Source organism: Balaenoptera acutorostrata, chromosome 6 (assembly GCF_949987535.1).
Source record: "Balaenoptera acutorostrata chromosome 6, mBalAcu1.1, whole genome shotgun sequence".
In the NCBI taxonomy this organism is placed as follows: domain Eukaryota; kingdom Metazoa; phylum Chordata; class Mammalia; order Artiodactyla; family Balaenopteridae; genus Balaenoptera; species Balaenoptera acutorostrata.
In genome coordinates this window covers 108,254,675-108,278,075 of record NC_080069.1, presented here as the reverse complement: position 1 = coordinate 108,278,075, position 23,401 = coordinate 108,254,675, and the positions used below count along the sequence as shown (strand labels likewise).

At 43.2% G+C, this 23,401-nt stretch overlaps 1 protein-coding gene across 3 annotated transcripts in view; it reads left to right on the top strand.

The window, feature by feature from the left end:
- The window catches only part of ASTN2 (astrotactin 2), a 913,616-nt gene that overhangs the window by 284,928 nt on the left and 605,287 nt on the right, over positions 1-23,401 (top strand). The gene's annotated exons all lie outside the window — the stretch shown is intronic.

Sequence of the window (23,401 nt, the reverse complement as noted above, 5' to 3'; positions counted from 1 at the left end):
TCTGGCCAGGATGTCCGCCCGCTGTGCCCAGGTCCTTAAGGTGCCAGGAAGAGCTATGCCCTCTTCCCCCTGCTTCCCTGTGCACACAGAACCCACGCCACTGTCCCCCTGATAAGTCATCTCAGCTGAGGTCTTGCAGCGAGAGGACCTGTGTCCCTGGGTGTAAAGCTAACCTCTCTGAGCCCCAGCTGCCTCATCTGAGAACGGGAATGAAATGCCCATCTTCCAGAGAGGTTGAAAAGGTTAGCAACAGTCTATGGAAAGTGCCCAGCACAGTACCAGGGTACAGCAGATGCTCTTCAAGTTGTAGCTGGTGTCACTTTGGAGAGTGTGAGAAAGCCAGGATGTTCTCGTGGAAAACATCCTCAGACTGGGATCACAGAACAGGGTTTGGACCCACTCTTTAATAGCCTGAGTAATCTAGTGGTCAAAGCAGGAGTCCTGTGTATTAGACAGAACTGGATTCAAATTTTGGTTTTGCTGTTACCTAACCCTGTCGCCTTGGGCAGTCCCTCCACTTCCCCAAGCCACTCCTCTCTGCCCAGCTTTCTGTAACATCTCAGTGCAGTGCACAGCCAGCGTGCAATCAAAAGTAGATTTTTCCCTCCTCCTCCTTTTCCTCATCCTTGTCCCTGTCTCTCCTCCCCAACGTTATCATCATTATCATCATCATCATCGTCTCCTTTCTCTGACCTTCTCGTGACCTTGTGTCTGGGACGAACCCCCTCACCATTGCCTGATTTCCCAATGTCGTCTTTATCCTTCTGTGCACTCAGTGGTCTCCAGCCAGTCAATCTTCCTCTTGACTTTTACTTCTCTAGTTCCTGTAACTTGATTTTGATTATGTCATTTCCCTTCTCCCGTAAGTTCAGTGGTTGTCCAGGGTCTTCAGAAGTGTTCGTGCTAATGAAATGGCATTTGAGGCCCCCAAAGAGCTCCAGTCTCTCTGCTGACTCTTCTAAATCCATGTGTCCCCACTTCCACGTTTCTTTCCAGGCCAGTTTCTCCGCGTGAAAACCCCTATCTAGTCCCTATGAATAGTCTTTGGCATTTATTGACACGTACTCCAGGCAGCAGGCTAAATGCTGTACGTATCTTATCTCATTTGATCCTCAGCAACCCTATGAAACAGGTACGGTGATGATGCCCATTTTACAGATGATATCACTGAGGCACAGAAAGCTGCAACCACCTGCCCGAAGGAACATCCTAGCAATTATCAGAGCCAGAAAGAACTAAGCAGTCTGAGTCCCAGACTTTTTAAATCAACCATAAGGTTCTATCCTGGTGAAGCCCTACCTTTCTTTCCAAGCTTAACGTGCGTGACGTATATTGGCAAACACATCACTGACTGTCACCATCACAGTTCACCCTGGATTCTCCCATGTGTGAATTCTCCCACATCTTTATCCATGTGTTAAGCACTGACTTCATTTTTGTGTAATATCATTTGCTTTTGTCTGTCTCTCTCTTTAGCTAGACAGTGTTCTTTGAAGGCGGGAAATATCTTATTTGAATCATCTTTGAATTTCTGGGTCTAAATCAATGTCTGCACACATAGTAGACACTTGTTATTTGCTGAGATAATGTCTAGGTCTTAATCCTGTGAATTCCTGTATCCGGTGAAAAACCGAGATCTACACATTTAGGTGAGCTCATAAATCGAGGCAGAATTTGATGATGGAGTTCCTTTTTGGAACTCGTGGTAAACCCCAGGTTGAACCATTGTATAATGATAAAGAAAAGTTGTTTTGAGGTCAGCAATGTCTGAGTGCTAATCCAGCCCTGTCAGTTTCAACTTGCTTAGCTTTGGAAGAGTCACTGGATGTCTCTGAGCCTCAGTTTCCTCTTCTGTAGAATAGGGATGCCAATCCCTACATCAGAGGATTGCTGTAAGGATCTGATGAAATGATGGATATAGACTACCTTGGAGTGCTGAGCTAATGTGTATTAGGAACTGAATAAATGCTATCTTATATTTGTCATGGCTTGGGCATTCAGGATCACTTGTAATTTCTCTCAGCTTTAACTAGCCATCTTTATTGCTCCAATATTCACCAAGAATCTCCTTCCCATATCCTCTCTAGAAATATGGCCCCCATAAATACACTTGACTCCAAGTCCATAACCTCCCTCCTCTTCACTATCAATCTGAATTTCTTTCCTTAGTGTCATATCCTAAACATTTTTATGTCAATGAATTCTTCCAAAAACAATCTCTTTTATGTACCATAACTGTCTTAACGAGGCCACTACTGTAAGGCATTTGGGCTGTTTCTAATTATTTGCCCATTATAAACAATGTCATGTAGAACCTTTTTTTTGCATAAAACTTGACCTTCACTTTGGAGTCTGTTTTCCCCTCTTGAATTGCAGAATTAGATTATTCATGAAATCTATTGTTTGACAGACTCTAATTGAATATCAAGTTATTTTAATTTATAAGTTAGGTGGGAACTAAGAGAACTGATACAGGAAGAAATTCATTTTGTCCTCCCTTTCTTTGTCACCATTATGACCACTGCCACCTTTTATCTCTTGCTTCTGACTATACCCTCCTTGAGATTCTCCCCAAAGCAAGCCAGAGTAACCTTTTTAGAAAAATAAACAAGATAAGGTCACTGTTCAGCTTAAAATTCTTCAGTGGTTTCCTGTTATCTTTAGAACACAGTCCAAAGTCTTTGCCATGGCCTGTAGCTTCTGTTCCATCTGAATCTGTCCCTGCCTTCTTCGCTCACTTGGCATTTCCTTGTGCTCCAGGCACAATGACTTTCATCATGTTCCAGGAACACAGCGAATAGAGCCCCAGTGTAGGGTCTGAGAACTTGCTGTACTTCTCCTTGCCATGTCTCTTTTTGTCCCCCAGATTCTCTCCTGGCTGGCCCCTTCTCACCTTTCAGCTCCTAACTCAAATGTCAGCTCCTCAGAACCGTCGTCCATGACTACCCAAACGGGGGTACCCAGACTTTTACTCCTTTCCATCCCCAACCTGCTACTATCTGTTACATAACCATTTTTCACTCCTTCCCTAAGATTAGGGTCTAAAATCACTTTTATTTGTTTGCTTGTTTACTGTTTTCCTCTCTAAAATGTAAGCTTCATATTCATAAACCTAATACATAGAAAGCGCTTAATAAATATTTGTTGAATAAATGAGTGCGTTAACCTCAAAGATTGTGGAAAAGTGGCTTCGTTTTATAACTTTCAAATTGATGGTAGAAGAGGGATCCAGGATAAAATCAAACCTCCCAGTACAGATCTCCAGGGAATCCTGTTTCCCCTAGAGATAGACTCATTGATGGATAGCACATGAAATGTGCTCAAGTGGTTGCTGTCAAAGCAGTTTTCAAAATGGCTTAATAACGTTGTGCTCACGGTTTTGCTGCCACTATTGGGTAAGGTTTTTGCGAGAGAGAGAAAGGCTAGTACGTGCCAGTCCTAAACTTCCCAACGCACACACTTTCCACCACGTGTCCTCAAGATTTTCTCAGACAGAAGAAATCCATGGTCAATATCTGTTTTGGAAATTCCGCACACTCCCTCTTTCTCTTGGAAATTCCCAAAGGCATCTTAATCTGTGAAAGACCCTGGGAAGTCCTGCAGTGCAGAGAGCTGGGCAGATTTGTTTAGTTCATCATCTGTAAAACCACCTTGACCACAGACCCTCTTTTTCCCCTTGGAACATGTGTGAACATCTGGAAGCACAGAAGCATCCATAGAAACACAGTTTTGGAAGTGCTCCATTGGCTTCCACTGACCATCAGAAATCCCAGGTATCATGGTCAAAATCCCCAGTCTTTCACTGTCTCTTCCCCCTGCCGCTGAAGTGGCCGTGGGCCTTCTGGCCCACAGTGGGAACACCTGGCCTCTCTCTGCTTCACTGGGCTCTGCGCCCGGCCCATGGTGCTCAGCGGGTCCCAGCAGATGGAACGGTAGCAGAGAACCGGTGTCATGAAACTGAGCACATGCTTGAAATCAGCTCCAATGTGGTTTTGTAGTTAGGGCTTCCTCCTGAGAGACCTGGCAGATGCTGGCGTGAACTGTCCTCAGGCAGACAGAGGAAAGTGGTGGAGGGCCCCGTGCTGTCCTCTTGTCTGTGACAGCGTTTTATGAGGCAGCTGTTGGGTAGTCAGGTCCACAGGTAGTGAAGAGGAGGTGTTGGCTCTCAAATAAAGCAGAGGAAGGTTTCTATGGATGTGAGGAAAGGCTGCTGAGTTTCATGCAGTCTAGGTAGTGGTCTTTAAAATGTGGGACTTTATATTTGAAATTGAATTCCACCACTGGCTAACTGACTGATCTTTAATAAGCAAAGAAGCTGTTTGTAGCCTCAGTTTTCCTATCTGTAAAATAGTGCTAATAATGCTGAAATCACATGTAGGGTGTGAGATAATAACCTGCAAAATGCTTAGTCCAGTGCCTGGCTCATGGTTGACCCTCAGTGTCTGGCTCATGGTTGACCCTCAGTGTCTGACTCATGGTTGACCCTCAATCACTGTCATCAGGGTCCCGCTAATCTGGCCTCCAGGGGCTCACAAATCCATCCCCTCCTCCCCGGGCCGTTGCCTCTGACTTGGTTAAGGTTTCATCATCCCTCATCCAGATTCCTGTGACAGCCTCTTCTTCCCCAAATCCATCTTCCACCCCAGTGGGTGAAGTGATCTTTTGAAAACACACTAAATCAGACCATGTCACTCTCCTGCCTAGAACATTTTCCTGATATTCTGTCACTTTCACTGGGGGCTTTTGAAGCTTTTCCCGTGAAGTCTTCCTGGAGGCAGATGAAAATCAACACACACCCCCAAAGAGTCTGCAGCTGTGCTCACAAAGCATCAACATAAGCCCCAAATTCCAGATTCTGTCTAAAAAAAAATCCATGCCATTCTATTTTGTAATATATGCATATTTATTTTAGATTAGATTATATTATTTGTCAGTTAAATTATTTAACATTTTCTCAGGTCTTTAGGTAATGTCGATGTCCCGAGAAGAAGAATCATACTTTCGCTGATTATACTAGGATAGTAAGGTACCATCTTCAATAGGTTTCCATAGGATCCAGTGAGATAATGCCTGTAAAGCACTGAGCACAGAGACAGGCAAAAGGTGCACACAGAACATGTGTTCTATTATTTTATTATTTACTACTCTTATGGCTAATGTTTTATTATTACTTTTACATTTGTCAGTATCACTCTTATGACAGTGATAATGTCAACATCATTCTATTTTTCAATGTCCCATTAAGGATACACTTACCCAGTTTTAGAAGGAAGAGTCTGTAGGATTTAGGGCACACTGTTTAATAGGATTAGAAAGTTGCCAGAGCTGGCTACACAAGGCTCCTTCCTAGCCTGGACTCCAGCCTACCTCTGAATTCCCCCAAGCCACTGTATTCTGCATCCTCCAGCACACTGTCCATTTTCCTCTTCCCCCAAAATGACTTGGTTTCCAAATCTGTGTAATGATCATCCTTTACCTGAAAGCCCCTCCCTCTCTTCTCTAGGCAGCAAATTGCTACTCATGTTTCAAATTCTGGTCTCAAGATTTTCTCTATGAAGACCCCACCCCCCAGCCCACCCTCAGCCCTAATCCAGGCTGAGTGAGCTGCTCCTTTGGGCCCTTGTAGCCCCCGTGCTGCTTTCTATCACAGCCCTCATTACAGGACACATCTGCTTCCCTCATCATCTCTGACAGTCCCATGATGGAAAGGACAGTGATTTATGTCTCTCTGCAGACCAAATGCCTAACATAGAACTGGCATAGAATAGCAATTGGCTGAATGGGAGAATATACGAATAGGTGGATGGATGCATGAATGCCTGGATGAATAAAAGAAGATAGTTGGGAGCTTCATGGAATACAAAGGGTTAAGAAGATGTGGTGCAACTAGCACTTACTGACCATTTAGTGTGTTCTAAGTACTATACTCATCATATATTATCTCATTTAAAAGCTCCCCACATCCCATAAGGTAAGGACTATAATTATCCCCATTCTACAAAACAGGAAATTCAAGCTTAGGTAGGTTAAGTGACTTGCCCAAGTGTACCCAGCTAATAGACTGTGGAATTGTGAATTCAGAGCCTAGACAGAGCCTATATTTCAGTTCCCAGATGACTATAGTTTTTGTCTTAGCTAGCCTGGCTAAGATCTTTGAGCTGTGAAATTGTATCAGCCTAGTCTAGATACTGGAAGGAAGAGGTTGTAGTTCTCTTGCATTGGTAGGTGTTCCTATATCATCAGTGATTCTGTGAGGGTGATCAGGAGCTACAAGGTTCTGGAAAGTGAGGTATCTCTCTTTCTTAGCTAACAAAGAGTCAGGACTGCCCCCTACAAGCTCCCTCTGGCCTCAGAGAGCCAGTTCTATGACCTGAGGAGCAGCAAACCCAGTGGTTATGCCACTGTCCAGTGTTCTGTGCATTTGAAAGGCACTCACCCAGCTTTTTTCGCTAAGTCATACAAATGTAGGATATGCCACCCAGATCCCTGCCAACCAGCACTTCATCATTTAGTGAATGAAGTAGGTGATTAGACATCTGCACCACAAGGAATGCATAGGAAGGTGGTGTGAGCTGGCCTGGGGTGTTTACAAAGCTGGGAGAATAATTAAAGAAGGCTTCACTGTGGAAGTAGCCCTTGAAGAATGCAGTGGTATCAACTGAGGAGAGAGATTGGGAAGGTATTGCTCGTAGAACAAAGAAATATGCAAAGGTAACATGTGAGTGACACTGTGCAGGGCATTATGGGAATATCTGGGGAAAACTGTGAACAAAGCGAGTGCTGGTGAAGTGGGCAGAAATCAGAATCTCCATCAGAGCCAGGCTCTGGATATCACTCCCACAATCCCCAGCTGTGTCCCCACGCTGGGAAGAGAGGCACATTCTGGCTTTTTTATCCTCCCTGATAGATAAGCCTTGATGTGCTCTTTTTTTTTTTTTTTTTTTTTTAATTATTTTATTTATTTATTTATGGCTGCGCCGGGTCTTCGTTTCCGTGCGAGGGCCCTCCCTAGCCGCGGCAAGCGGGGGCCACCCTTCATCGCGGTGCGCGGGCCTCTCACCATCGCGGCCTCTCCCGTTGCAGAGCACAGGCTCCAGACGCGCAGGCTCAGCAACCGTGGCTCACGGGCCCAGCCGCTCCGCAGCACGCGGGATCCCCCCAGACCAGGGCCCAAACCCGTGCCCCCTGCACTGGCAGGCAGACTCCCAACCACTGCGCCACCAGGGAAGCCCTTGATGTGCTCTTTTATTGGGGGACACTGTCCATTAGAATGCAGGTTTATATGGTGTGTGTGTGTACTCTTTACTAGTAAGTAGCTATGGATTATTCACTTAGTTGGAGAAAAATATTCATAAATATTAAGGGCTTTAAATTATTTGCCTTATTGGATTGTTGCTGCGCTTAACCATTAAAACGACAGCCAACCAGATATGTCTTTATTTCTTTGGTTTCCATCTTTGTTCCCTGTGCCCCCTTAATAGCATCCCCTTCCTACCAAGGAGTTTTGGGTGGAGCTCACTCCCCCTTTTGCCAAAGGTAGTTTTGAAACTGCATAATCAAAATGACATTCAACTTGAAACTATGAGATAGTTACAGGGATAGAAAGAAGACTGGATAGACCCCAGCTACCTAGAGTCTAGCCCTAAATCTATGATGAAATAACCCCTTGCCTCTCTACCTCTGTGACATTTCTCCTGCTTGATTTTCCTCCCTCTCTCCATCGCCACATGCCCCAAACCCTGCCCTTCCTTCCAAACAAAACCTTAAAGCTACTTTCTTCGGGAAGTCTTTCCAAATTTTTCCCACATGAAAGTCATGCATACTTCCTCCAAACTTCGATAACCTCTTCTCTATCTTTCTTATATTTGTCACTTATTACCTTTTATGAGAGTAATTTAAGGTCACTTCTCTTCTCCCTTAATTAATCTCCTGAAACACAGTGACTATGTACAGGTCATGCCTGTGCTTCCATTGACTAGACTAGTCCTGACAAATAGCAGACACTCAGTTAATGCTTGATGAATTAGTAGACTAGGTTAATCACACGGGCTGTGTGATCTTGGACACGACTTTCCACTCTCCAGGCATCATTGCCCCCATCTAAGAAGCTGTGTGGCTCTGTGGAAACGAGCTCAGGTTCTGGAATCAGATAGATGAGGATCGACAGCGCAGTTCTGCCTCTGACTCCCTCAACTTTTGGAAATAACTTGTGCTAAATTGTCATTACCTAATTTGTAAATCATACACTCGGCCACCTCATAGGGAGGCTGGGAGGATTAGACTTAATGTATGTAAAGGGCTCAGCAGGCCACACTAAACCTAATAAGTACGTAATAAATCTTTGTTGTTGTTCATTTGGAAAGCAAAGGTGATGGGCTAGATAATTTCCGCAGGTCTCCTCCACCTCAGATGGTCTTTGACTATAAATCTGATTGGCAAGCGTTGTTGTCGAGTGAAAAGTCCAGTATTTGGAGTCAGAAAACCCTGATTTGAACCCCAGCTGTTAAGTGCAGTGGGTCCTTAGAGAAATTAATTAATTTTCTCGGGATTCCATCCACAGCACCTGGAGATGTGGTAATATCTGCTATTCTTGTTCCTCAAGGCTGTTGTGAGAATGTGCTAGAATACTTATTGAAATCCTTTTTTTAAAGCACACTATAGATTAGCAGCATCCTGGAATCATAGCCTTGGCACCTTCAAAGACAGGGAATAACATGCAGATTTGAACAGGGAACCTTTCCCCTGGGGCTCTGGCTTTCCTTTTCTGGACCACATGCTGCTTCCAGGAGGTGCTGCCAGGGCCAGTACTACCACAGCCCAGTGATCCCAAGTCAGGTTGGACTGAGGCCCAGGAGAGCTGATTTATAGTGAGAGCACATAGCTGCCTCCATAAATCTTCCCTGATGTGTCTTTCAGAGAAGTTCGCATTCCTAAAAGTGCATGTCTCTTCCAGGCGGTTTTCCTTGTCTGTCTGAAATATGTCACGGGGCCCTCAGTCAATTCTGTCTGGTCTGGCCGGGTGGAGAGGCAACTGCAGGCAACCTTAAGAGAAGGCTCTGGACCAGGTCTTGGCGGGGCCTGGGGATATAACTCTAGGATATTTCTTTCATCAGAATGGTACAATACCATGTCAGAGTTGTAGCATAATAAACACCCTGAAACTTTGTGAATTAAAACAGAAACCACGTATTTGGCTCTTAATTCAAGTCAGGCATTTGGCCCTGGACTCAGCTGGGCAGTTCTGGTCTGGATCGGGCAGGCTCAGCTGACCTCAGTCAGGTACCTGTGGTCAGCCAGCTCTCCAAGGCTGGCTCACATGGGTTCCAAAAGCAGAAAGGACAAGAGCTGCAAGGCCTTTTGAGGCTTAAGCTCAGAAGACACACTTCATCCTTTCTACTTCATTCACTTGCTCACAAGCAAGTTGTGAGGCCATCTTAGACACAGAGGGTAAAGAAACAGTTCATCTCTTGAAGAAGGGGCAAAATATTAGGATGACTTTTGTAACCTACAAGTACTCATATTTCATGAAGCCTCTATTTTATGCTAAAGCCTGAGCTGATCCTCACAACCTCAGCATAATTACTTCTAATTTGCTGATGGAAAAGTTGAGACTCACATAGATGAAGGAAACTTTACGATGTGGCACAGCTGGTCATGGGAGAACCAGATCCCTGGTTCTAATCCTTGTAATAGCTGATCTAAAGACTATACTTTTTTTTTTTTTTTTTTAACCTCTGCTGCTTTGTCCCTCTTTAACAGTGCTAAAGGCTTCATGATATCAAGCCATTGTTAGATACAGCCTGGCCTGTGGTGTATGGAAGGGCAGTAGGTTTGCATCCTGGCTCCATCCTCGCAAGGGCTTATGGTCTATTGCAAGGTCAGTAAAATGCTTCAGTAAAGGGCCAGATAGAAAATATTTTAGGCCTTTCTGACCAAGAGGCAAACTTCAAGATAGTATGTAGGCACCTATACGATGAGAAAGTTTTTTCCACAGATTTTTATTGATGAAATTTAAAATATAATAATAATCAAGTACCATTTTTTGTAACAAAGTTCTACTAATGAGAAGAATGGAATTTATTTGACACTAAAATGTGAATTTCATATCATTTTCACATCTTAATATATTCTTCTTTTGATTTGTTTTTACCACTTAAAGATGTAAAAGCCATTCTTAACTCCTGGGCCATACAAAAACAGGCAGTGGGCCACATTGGGCCCACAATCCCTGGCATAAGGGAGCATCTCACATTTGGACTCAGAGAATCCTAGATCCAGCCCCCCGCCCCATGACTATCTAATTGCTGTGTGATTTGTGATTTGAGGCGAATCCTTAATGTCCCAGAGCCACTGTTGCCCCAGGCTCCTAGGCACACAACAGAGGAGAAACAATTCCTTATGTTCTCTAAGTCCACCAAAGGTGGAAGTGAATCTCAAGGTCATCTGATCCAGCTTGCTTGTAGATGTGGAAAATGGTGGCGCGGGAGACCTCTCTCTCTGCCGTAGAGAGAAACTAGCAGACCCAGAGATGGAATGCCACAAAATTGTCCTCGTTTCATGCTATTTGAACATGTAAAATTATGTAGGCCATATTACGTACATAAGGATTGACTACTGGGGAATTTGGATAAAACACGTAGTTAGAAGCTGGCAGATTGTTCTCTTTTCTAATTCAACTGCAATCAAATGAGTAAATCATTTAGAAGATTACAAAGAGAAGGCTTTGTGTTTTCCTATGTTTGAGAAAGACATGGTGAACCAGAGTGAGGATATGGGGTAGAGTTCACAAGCCATTAGCAGGAGTTGTTTGTTTGTTTGTTTTTTTAATTTAATTTTATTTTTGGCTGCGTTGGGTCTTCGTTGCTGCATGCAGGCTTTCTCTAGTTGCGGCGAGCGGGGGCTACTCTTTGTTGCGGTGCATAGGCTTCTCATTGTGGTGGCTTCTCTTGTTGTGGAGCATGGACTCTAGGCGCGCGGGCTTCAGTAGTTGAGGCATGTGGGCTTCAGTAGTTGTGGCTCATGGGCTCTAGAGCACAGGCTTAGTAGTTGTGGCGCACGGGCTTAGTTGCTCCGTGGCATGTGGTATCTTCCCGGCCCAGGGCTTGAACCCATGTCCCCTGCATTGGCAGGCGGATTCTTAACCACTGCACCACCAGGGAAGTCCAGCAGGAGTTTTTAAGCTGTGCTCCAAATAGGTGCTCAGGGGACGAGCAGGCATAGAGGGATATCGCTGTGCAGGCAGGGCTCTTTCATCAAGCTCCTATTCTAGATGTATGTATCAGGCTTCAACATTTTTGGAGAAAAGCCCCAATTCTAGCATATACGCTTTTAAAAACAAAAGTGTTTTTATGACAGAAGCTCCCATTCCTGTATGGAAAGAAAGCCAGCAAGGGCCTTCTTCCTGTTACGTACACACACACACACACACACACGCGCACATAGACAAACACACAGGTTGGGTAAAATATAACATTTTTTTTTAAACACAAATTTATCTCAAAAATGAAGAAAGGCAACTCCTCAGTTGTAAGGAATGAGGAGGAAATGCAAAAACCTAAGCTTTGAGTTTAGAAGCTGATGTCTTGGTGACTCCAGGTGGGCAGTGGGATGGGATAGGATAAAAATAAAAAGAAAGCAGGAGCAAGGAAGAAATGAAAGATAACTTGGTAGAAAAAAGCCCTAAAGCATGAGTAATCATAATAACTATAATTTGCATATTAAAATTCAGAGCTGGATTATATTACACAAAATCTATTTATGTGCTGTTTACCAAAGAACTTCTTAAAACATAAAGACACAAAAAGTTTGACAGTGAAGGAAGAGAAAAATATATACTAGGCAAATACTAATCAAATGAAAGCTTTGGGAGAAGTATAAGTATATGACAAAATAAAATTTACAACAAGAAGAAACAAGAAATCCTTAGGAATAAAGAGTGCCATTAATTAATCATAAAAGGAATGGTTCACCAGGAGACAAATAAAATCTGTACTTACATATGCGAACAACACAACTTCAAAACATATAAAGAAAAAATTGAAGTAGAACAAGTAGATGGATACCTAATCGAAGTGGGAGATTTTTTTATAGAAATCTTCCTATTAGATCAAGTAAGCAAAATGCTACTAATAATATGGACAAATTGAACTGTACTATTAAAAATACAATAAAATGGGCATATATAAAATTCTGTCCCTAAGAATTAGAGTTTAAAGATTTTTCTCAAGAACTGAGAAATTCTCTTAATGGTCTTGACATCTTATGACCCGAATGTTCTGGCTTTGGCCCAATTTCCTGACATTTCATTTTATTTTCAATGATAACTCTTTGCAACATTTATGACTAAATGTGAATTCATTTTTATGCCTCTGAAAGAGGCAGGGAGTAGCAATCTATGTGTACTGATTTTGTTTTGGTTTTGCTTTTTGCGGGGGAATAGGGTATAGGGGAGGTTGTGGTTGAAGGAGAACCCTTCCAGAAAAATAGTCGCTGTCAAAACAAACCAGTAGTATTTTGTTTCAATCCATATTCCTCATATTTTTCCTCAGGCCAGAGAAATAGTCCATTTTGTCAGGATAGCTTCTGGAACCAGAAGGGCTTTCTCTAGATTACCTCTATATGATCTAGTTGTGAAGGTTTGAAGGAAATAACTGTAGTGTCTGACCTCCTATATCTGTGTCAGTCTGGTTACCTTGCCCAAGGAGTTGCCTGAAGAAGGGTCAGTGTGATTCCCTTCATGGAATCATGTGACATTAGCAGTAACCTTTATAGATTCCAAGACGGGAAAAGGTCTTGAAGTCATTTCCCTTTTAAGCAGGACTGCATAGCAGTAACTCTGCAAGGTCTTGAGAACTTAAGACTAGATAATTACACTGGTAATTAATATTATAAATAATATCTTATTTATTTTATACGTAATAGTTTGTACCTCTTATATCCCTACCCCTATCTTGCCCCTCCCCCCATCCCTGTCCCCACTGGTAACGACTAGTTTGTTCTCTATATCTGTGAGTCTGTTTCTTTTTTGTTATAGTCACTGGTGTGTTGTCTTTTTTTAGGTTTCACATATAAGTGATATCATACACTACTTGTCTTTCTCTGCCTGACTTATCTCTGGCCTCATTCTGATGTAGATCGGCTTCTTTGGTCCCAACACAGCCAGAGAAGTCAGATCATCACTATGGCATCATCATTCCTGCCATAGGATGAGACTCTTCCTAACTGCTCCCTAGCGATCCTGCTGCTGATTCCCATTTCTTGGATTCTAGCCCCTCCTGCTGTTATCCTGCCCAGGGCCTCCAACCTTACTGTCATCATTCTTTCAACTGAGTGCCTACCAAGTATGAGACACCATGCAGAGTCCTGAGACTTCAGCAGAAAACTGGGTATACGAGGTCCCTACCCCTGTGGGGGTCAAGGTATGTAGGAGGAAACAGACAGGTTATCAATCAAGCAAGAAAGCATACAGGTACAATGATTACAGACTGTTGTAAGTGCACTGGAGGAAATGACCTTGGTGTTGGCCATTATCGTTGTCCACCAAGCCTAAGGTAAAACCAGCCAGGCTTCTTCTTCCTTGCCTTGGCTAGAAACCATCATCCCTGCCTGTGACTTCCCCAGCCAAGATGAGGAAGAGCAGATCCCCCAGCCAAGTCCAGAGGAGCAGATCCTGAGGGTGTAGTTTGCTTTTATTCTATTTCCTACTTTAGGACGTATATGTGGTAGGAAACAGTAGCAATAATTGGCCACCTGCCTTGTGCCAGTCACTGTTCCAGGTGCTTTCAAATGTATTCTTGTAACCACCTTTCTTTAACCCTTATTTTGCAAAAGAAATCGATGTTCAGAGACATGAAGTATGTTGCCCAAGCTCATGTGGTCAAGTCGGTGATGGAGTCAAAGATGTCAACTTAGATCTGTCTGCTTCCAGCGCTGATGTCCTTTCTCCCACATTGCAGCTCTCTCTCTTTTCAGTGCCTGCCTCCAAACCTGCTTTCACATCACCTGTGTGGGGTCTCTGCACATACACAGGCCTCAGAGGTTAGACTGAAATTTGGCAGAAATAAAGTCAGCCACAAAAACAGACCCTTTTGAATCCCCTAATCATCCTAGTGGGATTTGCATTCATTTTCTTGCCTGATTATTATTAAGAATATGTCATCTGTGTCAATTAGATTTCACGATTTTGTTGTAAACTTTTGCACAGTGCAGCTTAAAAAAATCTAGCCCTTTATCTCATTTCAGGATGGAAAATGTTGGTTTGATGTACAAGGTCTAATTGTCCCCACCACGTGTTAGAAATCCAAGTGCAGCTAAACATTAAGGTTAAATGATGATATCACAACTTACTCAGTTTGCATTTTACATCCAGTTGAAAACACAAACCCCTCGCCTCATTAATCCTTTGCAATCCAATTCCCCCACCCCCAAATGAAATGATCCTTTTGGGACACATTTATATCCTTTTAACAGCCGCCTAACAGTTCTGCTGATGGAGTTTGTATCCAACTTTGTTACTGGGTAGTGACAACTTGCCCTGACGGCTATGTGTACATAATTATTCTCTCACAGTTAGACTTAATTAATGCTTACCCTCATCATGATCTTGCAGCTAGCAAGCTTGCTTTGCTTAATGGCAAAAGGATTTCCTTTTTAGCCAAGAGAGACTCCAAAGGGCTTTGTAAAACTCTTCTACTTTTTTTTTAAGAAAAAAAAAAAAGAAAAAAGAAAAAAATTGCACCCGAGCCTGTTTCATTTCTTCCTGCCCTCACATTAATGCCACATTGTGAATGGATGTGATGCTACATATGGGGATGGGTTATGAAACTTCATTTTAGACTAAGTACCGCTAATATAAACAGCTCTGACAGACCTACAAAGAAGATGTATAATTTTTAATATCTTAGTTTAGAATTGAGGTGTCCTGGCTTCATTTTGTTTGTCTCTCTACTAAATATATATATGTGTATTTTTCTAACCACTTCCCCAAATGGGACTCAGAGTTCAGTAATAAATAGCTGTGAAAGTAAGGAGACATTAAGAAGAAATGATGGGAGAGACAAAGGGAGTTTGAAGATAAGATTTGGAAAGAGATTATTAGAAAGTTCGTAATAAGGAGAGGGTGTGTGTACTTATAAAACCCCATAAGATGGGAATACTTTACAAATAATCTGTCCCAGTCCATGCTTGTGAAATATTCATGTGCTATTTGCTTTTTGTTCCCATAATGGCAATGCCTTGTGTTTGCAGAGAGCTTAACAGTTTACAGCACATTTTCACATCCATTATCTTAGGTGATCTTTACAACAACCATGTGATGTGAGCAGAGAAACATTCACAGATGAGGAGACTGGAGGCTCAGGGAGGTTGAGGCACTGGCCCATAGTCACACACCTGCTCAAATAGCAGTCCCTCTTTGCCTTCATTTGTCTTGCTAAAGCATCAGCAGACTCTTAGCTAAAAGATAACATCTGGAGACAGCAGAAGCAAGAAGAACTACAATCCTACAGCCTGTGGAACAAAAACCACATTCACAGAAAGGTAGACAAGATGAAAAGGCAGAGAGCTATGTACCGGACAAAGGAACAAGATAAAACCCCAGAAAAACAACTAAATGAAGTGGAGATAGGAAACCTTCCAGAAAAAGAATTCAGAATAATGACAGTGAAGATGATCCAGGACCTCGGAAAAAGAATGGAGGCAAAGATCGAGAAGATGCAAGAAATGTTTAACAAAGATCTAGAAGAACTAAAGAACAAACAAACAGATGAACAACACAATAACTGAAATGAAAAATACACTAGAAGGAATCAATAGCAGAATAACTGAGGCAGAAGAACGGATAGGTGACCTGGAAGACAGAATGGTGGAGTTCACTGCTGTGGAACAGAATAAAGAAAAAAGAATGAAAAGAAATGAAGACAGCCTAAGAGACCTCTGGGACAACATTAAACGCAACAACATTCACATTATAGGGGTCCCAGAAGGAGAAGAGAGAGTGAAAGGACCCGAGAAAATATTTGAAGAGATTAGAGTCGAAAACTTCCCTAACATGGGAAAGGAAATAGCCACCCAAGTCTAGGAAGCACAGACAGTCCCATACAAGATAAACCCAAGGACAGACACACCGAGACACATACTAATCAAATTGGCAAAAATTAAAGACAAAAATTATTGAAAGCAGCAAGAGAGAAATGACAAATAACATACCAGGGAACTCCCATAAGGTTAACAGCTGATTTCTCAGCAGAAACTCTACAAGCCAGAAGGGAGTGTCATGAGATACTTAAAGTGATGAAAGGGAAGAACCTACAACCAAGATTACTCTACGTGGCAAGGATCTCATTCAGATTCGATGGAGAAATCAAAAGCTTTACAGACAAGCAAAAGTAAGAGAATTCAGCACCACCAAACCAGCTCTACAACAAATGCTAAAGGAACTTATCTAAGTGGGAAACACAAGAGAAGAAAAGGACCTAGAAAAACAAACCCAAAACAATTAAGAAAATGGTCATAGTGACATACATATCGATAATTACCTTAAGCGTGAATGGATTAAATGCTCCAACCAAAAGACACAGGCTTGCTGAATGGATACAAAAACAAGACCCATATATATGCTGTCTACAAGAGACCCACTTCAGACTTAGGGACACATACAGACTGAAAGTGAGGGGATGGAAAAAGATATTCCATGCAAATGGAAATCAAAAGAAAACTGGAGTAGCAATACTCATATCAGATAAAATAGACCTTAAAATAAAGAATGTTATAAGAGACAAGGAAGGACACTACATAATGATCAAGGGATCAATCCAAGAAGAAGATATAACAATTATAAATATATATGCACCCAACATGGGAGCACCTCAATACATAAGGCAACTGCTAACAGCTATAAAAGAGGAAAGCAACAGTAACACAATAATAGTGGGGGACTTTAACACCTCACTAACACCAACAGACAGCTCATCCAAACAGAAAATTAATAAGGAAACAAACTTTAAATGATACAACAGACCAGATAGATTTAATTGATATTTATAGGACATTCCATCCAAAGACAGCAGATTACACTTTCTTCTCAAGTGCGCACGGAACATTCTCCAGGATAGGTCACATCTTGGGTCACAAATCAAGCCTCAGTAAATTTAAGAAAATTGAAATCATATCAAGCATCTTTTCTGACCCCAATGCTATGAGATTAGAAATCAGTTATGGGGAAAAAAACGTAAAAAACATAAACACATGGAGGCTGAACAATACGTTACTAAATAAACAAGAGATCACTGAAGAAATCAAAGTGGAAATCAAAAAATACCTACAGACAAATGACAATGAAAACACGACTATCCAAAACCTGTGGGATGCAGCAAAAGCAGTTCTAAGAGGGATGTTTATAGCCTACCTATAAACTTTATAGCCTACCTCAAGAAACAAGAAAAATCTCAAATAACCAATGTAACCTTACACCTAAAGGAACTAGAGAAAGAAGAACAAACAAAACCCAAAGTTAGCAGAAGGAAAGAAATCATAAAGATCAGAGAAGAAATAAATGAAATAGAAACAAAGAAAACAATTGCAAAGATCAATAAAACTAAAAAAAAATAATAAAAAATAAAAGATAACATCTGAATTGAGAGTAATATGTTACTTACTTTAATGATTACATGCAATATTAGTGATCATTATTACTTTGCATTATTATGGGAGATTTCATCCAGTAAGCTTCGAGAGGCCACCACTGAAATGTGGCTACTTCAGGATAAGAGGAAACACACTGTTTTTTCATCACATCGAATACTCCTTAAAGGCCTTGACCTTGAACTCCAAATAGACCTACAATAAAATATTCTAGAAATTCAGGACTGTAGAATGGGAGCTGGGTACTTACAAATCATCCCGTAGTACAGGTGAGAAAACTGAAGCCCAAAGAGGGGAAATGACTTCTCTACCATGAGTTAGTGGCAGATCTGAACCCCCAGCCCTGCTTTACTGACTCCCAGTTCAGATCTCTGTTCACTACACTATAGCTGTAACCTTAAGCTGGAAGAGGCCTGAGAAATCTCCTTTCTGACAAGTGAGAAACTGAGGTTTAGGTGAGAGGAGTAGCTTACCGAAGGCCACGCTGACCCAGAGACAGAACTGGATCCCAAATCCTGTCTCCTTAATTTATATAAATTTAATTCATTTTCAACAAATGTTGTTTGTGCAAATGTTATGTGCGAGGCATTGTGCTAACTGCTATGGCTACATCAGCCTACAGAAGCACAGGGAGGCACCCTGTGGACACAGGAATATGACCACTTACCCTCATGTGGCACTGTGGGTAAGAAGAACATGAAACTGATTTCCAGGGAAGTTCAAGTCTGCATTTAAACAAGCTGACCTTGGCGAACAGGGCTGAGGAGAGATGGGGTAGAGAAGGTTGGGGAGGGGGGAGCTACTGACCCCATTACAAAGTCTCTTTTCTTTGCTCTCCTCCTAATGTTGTTACCTCTCTTGAGTCCCCAAAGATGAAAATTTGAATTGAAGAATAAAGGCTAGATGTCAGTAGAATGTAATCTCTTACATTTGGCCAGCACTTTACGGTTTACAAAACACTAGCATCACCTGTTGACATTGTATCCTCATTTACCAAGGGCTTACTATGTGCCAAACACCACGCCTATTTTTTCAATGTATCAAATGAAATCTTCACAGTATCTCTGTAAGGTTGAAGGTTGTTGTTATCATGGCTCCCATTTTACAGATGGGAAAATTGAGGTTCCTAAGATAAAGTTCACTTGCCACAGCTCACATCTTTGATCAGTGACAGAGTATAGATTTGAACTCAGATCAGTAGAACCCCAAAGCCCAGGCTCTTAACTGCAACACACATGTTCTCCATCATTGAAGCTGGCTGCTAGAGCAGGGGGTGATGGAGCTCACAAGGTTGGCCTCTGAGTCCCCATTGCTCTAGGACAGTGACTCTCAAGGGTGGTTTCTGAATGGGCAGCATCAGCATCCTCTGACAACTCGACAGAGATGCAAATTCTCAGACCCGCCACTCCCCCACTCCAGGGTGGAGCCCTGCAATCTGTGTTTTATCGGCTTTCCAGGTGATTCTGATGCACGAGTAAGTGAGGGAGCCATTGCACTAGGAAACTATTCCCAGCCTTGGCTCCTTTGTCATGGAATCTGAGGGCCAGAGGGACCCTGCTGGTCACTGATTCCAGCCCCTTTTGGAGCTTTGTATTATTCATCTGGTCTCCATTTTTCGGTCCTATTCTGTATATTTCACATGGGCAGTCAAAGTCAGGTTAAAAGAGGTTGAGTGTTGAAAGCTTTGCAAACAGGCTCCAAGGAGCTGGGCCAGGTTTAGTGTGAACTGGTGAGCTGTGGCACGTGTCTGAACCTCTGAAAGTGAAGAGACAAGTTCCATAGTCTTCTGTTTGCCTTCTCCTCAATAAACCACCACCCACTGATGACCACGGGCAGGAGTGCCTCACTGACTTCTCAAAGACTTTTGTTTAAGTTGGTGTTGAACAAGCAAGGGGTTGCGGGGGGGAATCTTCCTGTCTTTCTCTGCCAAGTCCCCTGAACAGCCAATCAAGTCATACATCCACTTATATCTCACCTTGAACCTCACCTTTGTCCCCACAAAGTGGATGGCCAAGTGCACCCCTTGAAGTCTGTCCTTTGTGCAGAAGTGGCCTATTTTTGGCTTGTATCCATATGTACGAAGCTAATATCTCTCTGTGAAATCAGCTTGGCCTTCCACCCCCATGCCTCCCCCAACCCCCGCCATTTACATAAGCATAAGGAAGGGTGCCAGTGGTGGACGGCGTGGGATCTGGGCCATCCACGTGTGTAGTTTTGTTGCATGAAGGGGGACCCCTTCCAGGGCCCGAGAGTGGGCTCTTGTCTAACACTTGGAAATGAATTGTCCGAGAAGACACACGTGCTGACACAGCAAGAGACTTTATTGGAAAGTGGCGCCCGGGCGGAGAGCAGCGGGATAAGGGAACCCAGGAGAACTGCTCTGCCACGTGGCTTACAGTCTCGTGTTTTATGGTAATGGCGTTAGTTTCTGGGTTGTCTCTGGCCAGTCACCTTGCTTGGCCCGTAGTCTGACACAGGGTCCTTCCCTGCGGTGCCTGCATCTCTCAGCCAGGATGGATTCCAGCAGGAAGGACTCTGGGAGATTGGTTGTGTCCTCCCTCTTTTGGCCCCTCCCACATTCTCCAGGTTAGTTTTCGGCAGCAGTACCATGTTCCTTATTGGGACCTCCTGTTGTGAGACAGCTCAGGCAAGTGGGCCTGGCCAAGGCGGCTGGTTTCCATCAGCAGTTCCCGAACAGTTTACCTGTGCCCTCTGAACTTGCTTGGGCCTGATTCTGGATGCGTCACTTTCATCTTATGCCATCTCTCCCACATGACTTGGTGGATCTGACAGAATCCAGCTCATGATAGGCAGCTCTGGCTTCCTAGGCTCTTGATAGGATCTGGCAGCATACCAGGTATAGGCCCCACCAGCCCCCTGCAAATGCATAGCTCTGTGCTGCGTGTGGTATGGCCTTATTCCAGAAGCTTGGGGGGTCTACATTATGAGTCTCCTAATTGGCACCTGCTACAAACTCCACAGAGTATTTCTTACCACCAATGACTCTCATACTATAGGGTCCGCTGGATCACGTAATGCACATAGCAGGGTTGTTTGTAGCACAGCCTGACCCACTGCAGATCCTTTTCCTGCTCTGTGATCTACGTAGAGCTGGCAGCCTTCCATGCCACTGCGAAAATGGGTCAGGGTAATATCCCCAAGTGTTTCGTATGCTGCTTTCTGAACCCAAAGAGGCCTACCAAGCATTCTGCTTCCTTCCTAGAGTTGTGAAGTGTAAGATGCAGGAATTTCTTCTTTATTTTGGAACAGATATATAGCATACCGCAGACCACAGAAACCTGCAATCTTCACTGATGTGACAAGCCCCTATTTCTTCATAGGATTTATCTTGTACTTTCTGGAGTGCATGTATCTCACCAGGCTCTTGAATGTACTTTCCCTTTTTTGTTCTTCTGGTCCAGTTAGCAGGATACATCAACATAGTGGGCCAGTGTGATATTCTACCAAAAGTCCAGGTGGTCCATGTCCCTTCAGACTGTTATGACAGAGACTTGGATGATTAATACAGCCCCGGGGCAGGACTGTAAATGTTTCGTGGTGCCCACCCCATGTGAATGGAACCTGCTTCTGATCCTTCTTCGAGAGGGATGGGAAAAAACTTATTTTCCAGATAGATGGCTACGGACTATATGCCCGAGGCTGTGTTAATTGGCTGTAGCGTAGACATCACATCTGGCAGCTGCAATTAAGCCTACAATTTGTTTGAGTGTGTGGTAGCTCACTGCCATCCCCCTGGACCCATCTGAATTGTTAAGGGACAGGGTTGGTGGATTACATGGACATATGATGGAGACCACCATCCCTGCATCCTCAGGGTCTTTAACAGTATCACTTACCGCACCTACTTACCCTCAGGATGTGATCCTGGTTTTACTTTCCTCTTTGGGTTGGAGATGGAGATGATTGCACTTGCCTTCCCCACTATGATAGTTTACAATAGAGACCAAGGAAACAATGGGAGGAGGATTCTGCCGACTACTCCATATGTCCATGTAAATTATCCACTTGGGGACCAGGGAAATGATCATCTCACTGTGAAATAGACCTAGGTGAGGACTCCATTTGTTACCTGGCAGTCCATATTTCCCCCACTCTAACTATACCTTGGGTCCCTGGGTATCAATGTCAACTTGTACTCAACTCTTTTTGAATAGTCTGGATATTCCTCTTACCTGGGTATCTGATTACCTAAATAAATAGCTGTAAATCCCCTGAGAAAGACCTGGAGGAACCGTTGCTACGTACACTTGCTGTGCTGTCGGAGCCTTCCTCGCGGGTACCCAGGCTCTCCTTTGGTCAGTGAGTTCATATCTGAGAACTGGTTTAGATCCAGAAACAGGAACATAGTAGAAGCTTAGCAAATACTTGCTGTCATAACATGATGACTCACTTTGCCGGAAGTGTTCAGAATGTGCGTGGGAAGGTGGAGTCTTCAGTCCTTCAAAACAGAAATGATAAAATTTTCCTATGAGCCACCACCTTCTTCTATTTCAGGGTTTTTCATCTCTCCCCCATACCCAATAGGAGCCAAAATATTTTATAATCATTCAGCGTTTCACTGTTATGTAATCTATGAATACAAATAAATTCCTTTAATGTGAAATAATAGTTGGGCTATGTTAAGAAATTACCTTTTCATGTTCCAGTGCTATTTACCTCTTCACCTTCACTCAGCAACATCTACCCATGGAAAAGATTCTAAAGTCAGGCTCCATCACCTTCTGGGAAAATTCGGGGTAACGGACGTGTCCCAATGGGATCCCCTGATTCGTGTCACTCACAAGGACCTTATCTCAAAGAAGAGCTAGCGAGGCAGGAATAAGTGTCCCTATTTTTCACATTACACAACATTTTTTAAAATGCAGAAAAGAGTCAAAGAGGTTAAGTCATTTTCTCAAAATTCACTCAGCAAGGAAGAGGCTGAGCTCACATCATGTGTTCTTTCTAGCACTTGGAAGGGTAGGCTTTGTCATTAAGTGTGGAGTGAAAACTTCTGGAACCAGTGGATGAGGGAGTGTGGTGAGGGAGGTGTCGGGAGGGGCAGGGACACTGGAGGCCACTCTGTGCTCTCTCCCCATCCCCCGCCCCCAACACAAGCCCATCTGGTCCTCAGTAGGAGGACCAGGACCTCAGTAGGTCCCACTGTACCTCGCCTTGGCACTCTCACCCCCTCAGCCTGAAGGCGTTTCCTGTGAAATCCACCGCAATCTGTGAAATAACACACCATGCCTAGCAAAACAAAATGCGTTTTTCATTTCCTTCATCTCCCCAGACAGTTCCTCACATAACCAAGCAGGTGAGTCGTTCCTGAAACGTATACATGTTGAAACGTATATGTGTTTACAAGAGATTTCCAAAGCTACACATAAGTCTTCTTCTCTTTGGAGTGGGCAGGGACAGCTATAATGTATAATTTTCCCTTCAGCTGTGCAGCTTTGAACTTTTCCACATGTTTTTACGTGCATTAGCTATTCATTCGTTCCACAAATATTTTATCGAGTGTCTGCTATATGCCAGCACTGGACTAGGTGCAGAGTACGGTGATGGAAAAACAGAGATCCTAATCTCGTGACAGTTCTATTCTGATGGAAGAGAGAGGCAGCAAACAAAGACATGGCATCATTTTAGATATTAATCAATGTTATGAAGAAAAAGCAGGAAAAATAAAGTAGAGCATGTGGGAGTAAAAGAAAAATAGTATCTCAGATAGGGTAGTCAGGGAAGACTTCTCTGAGGAGGT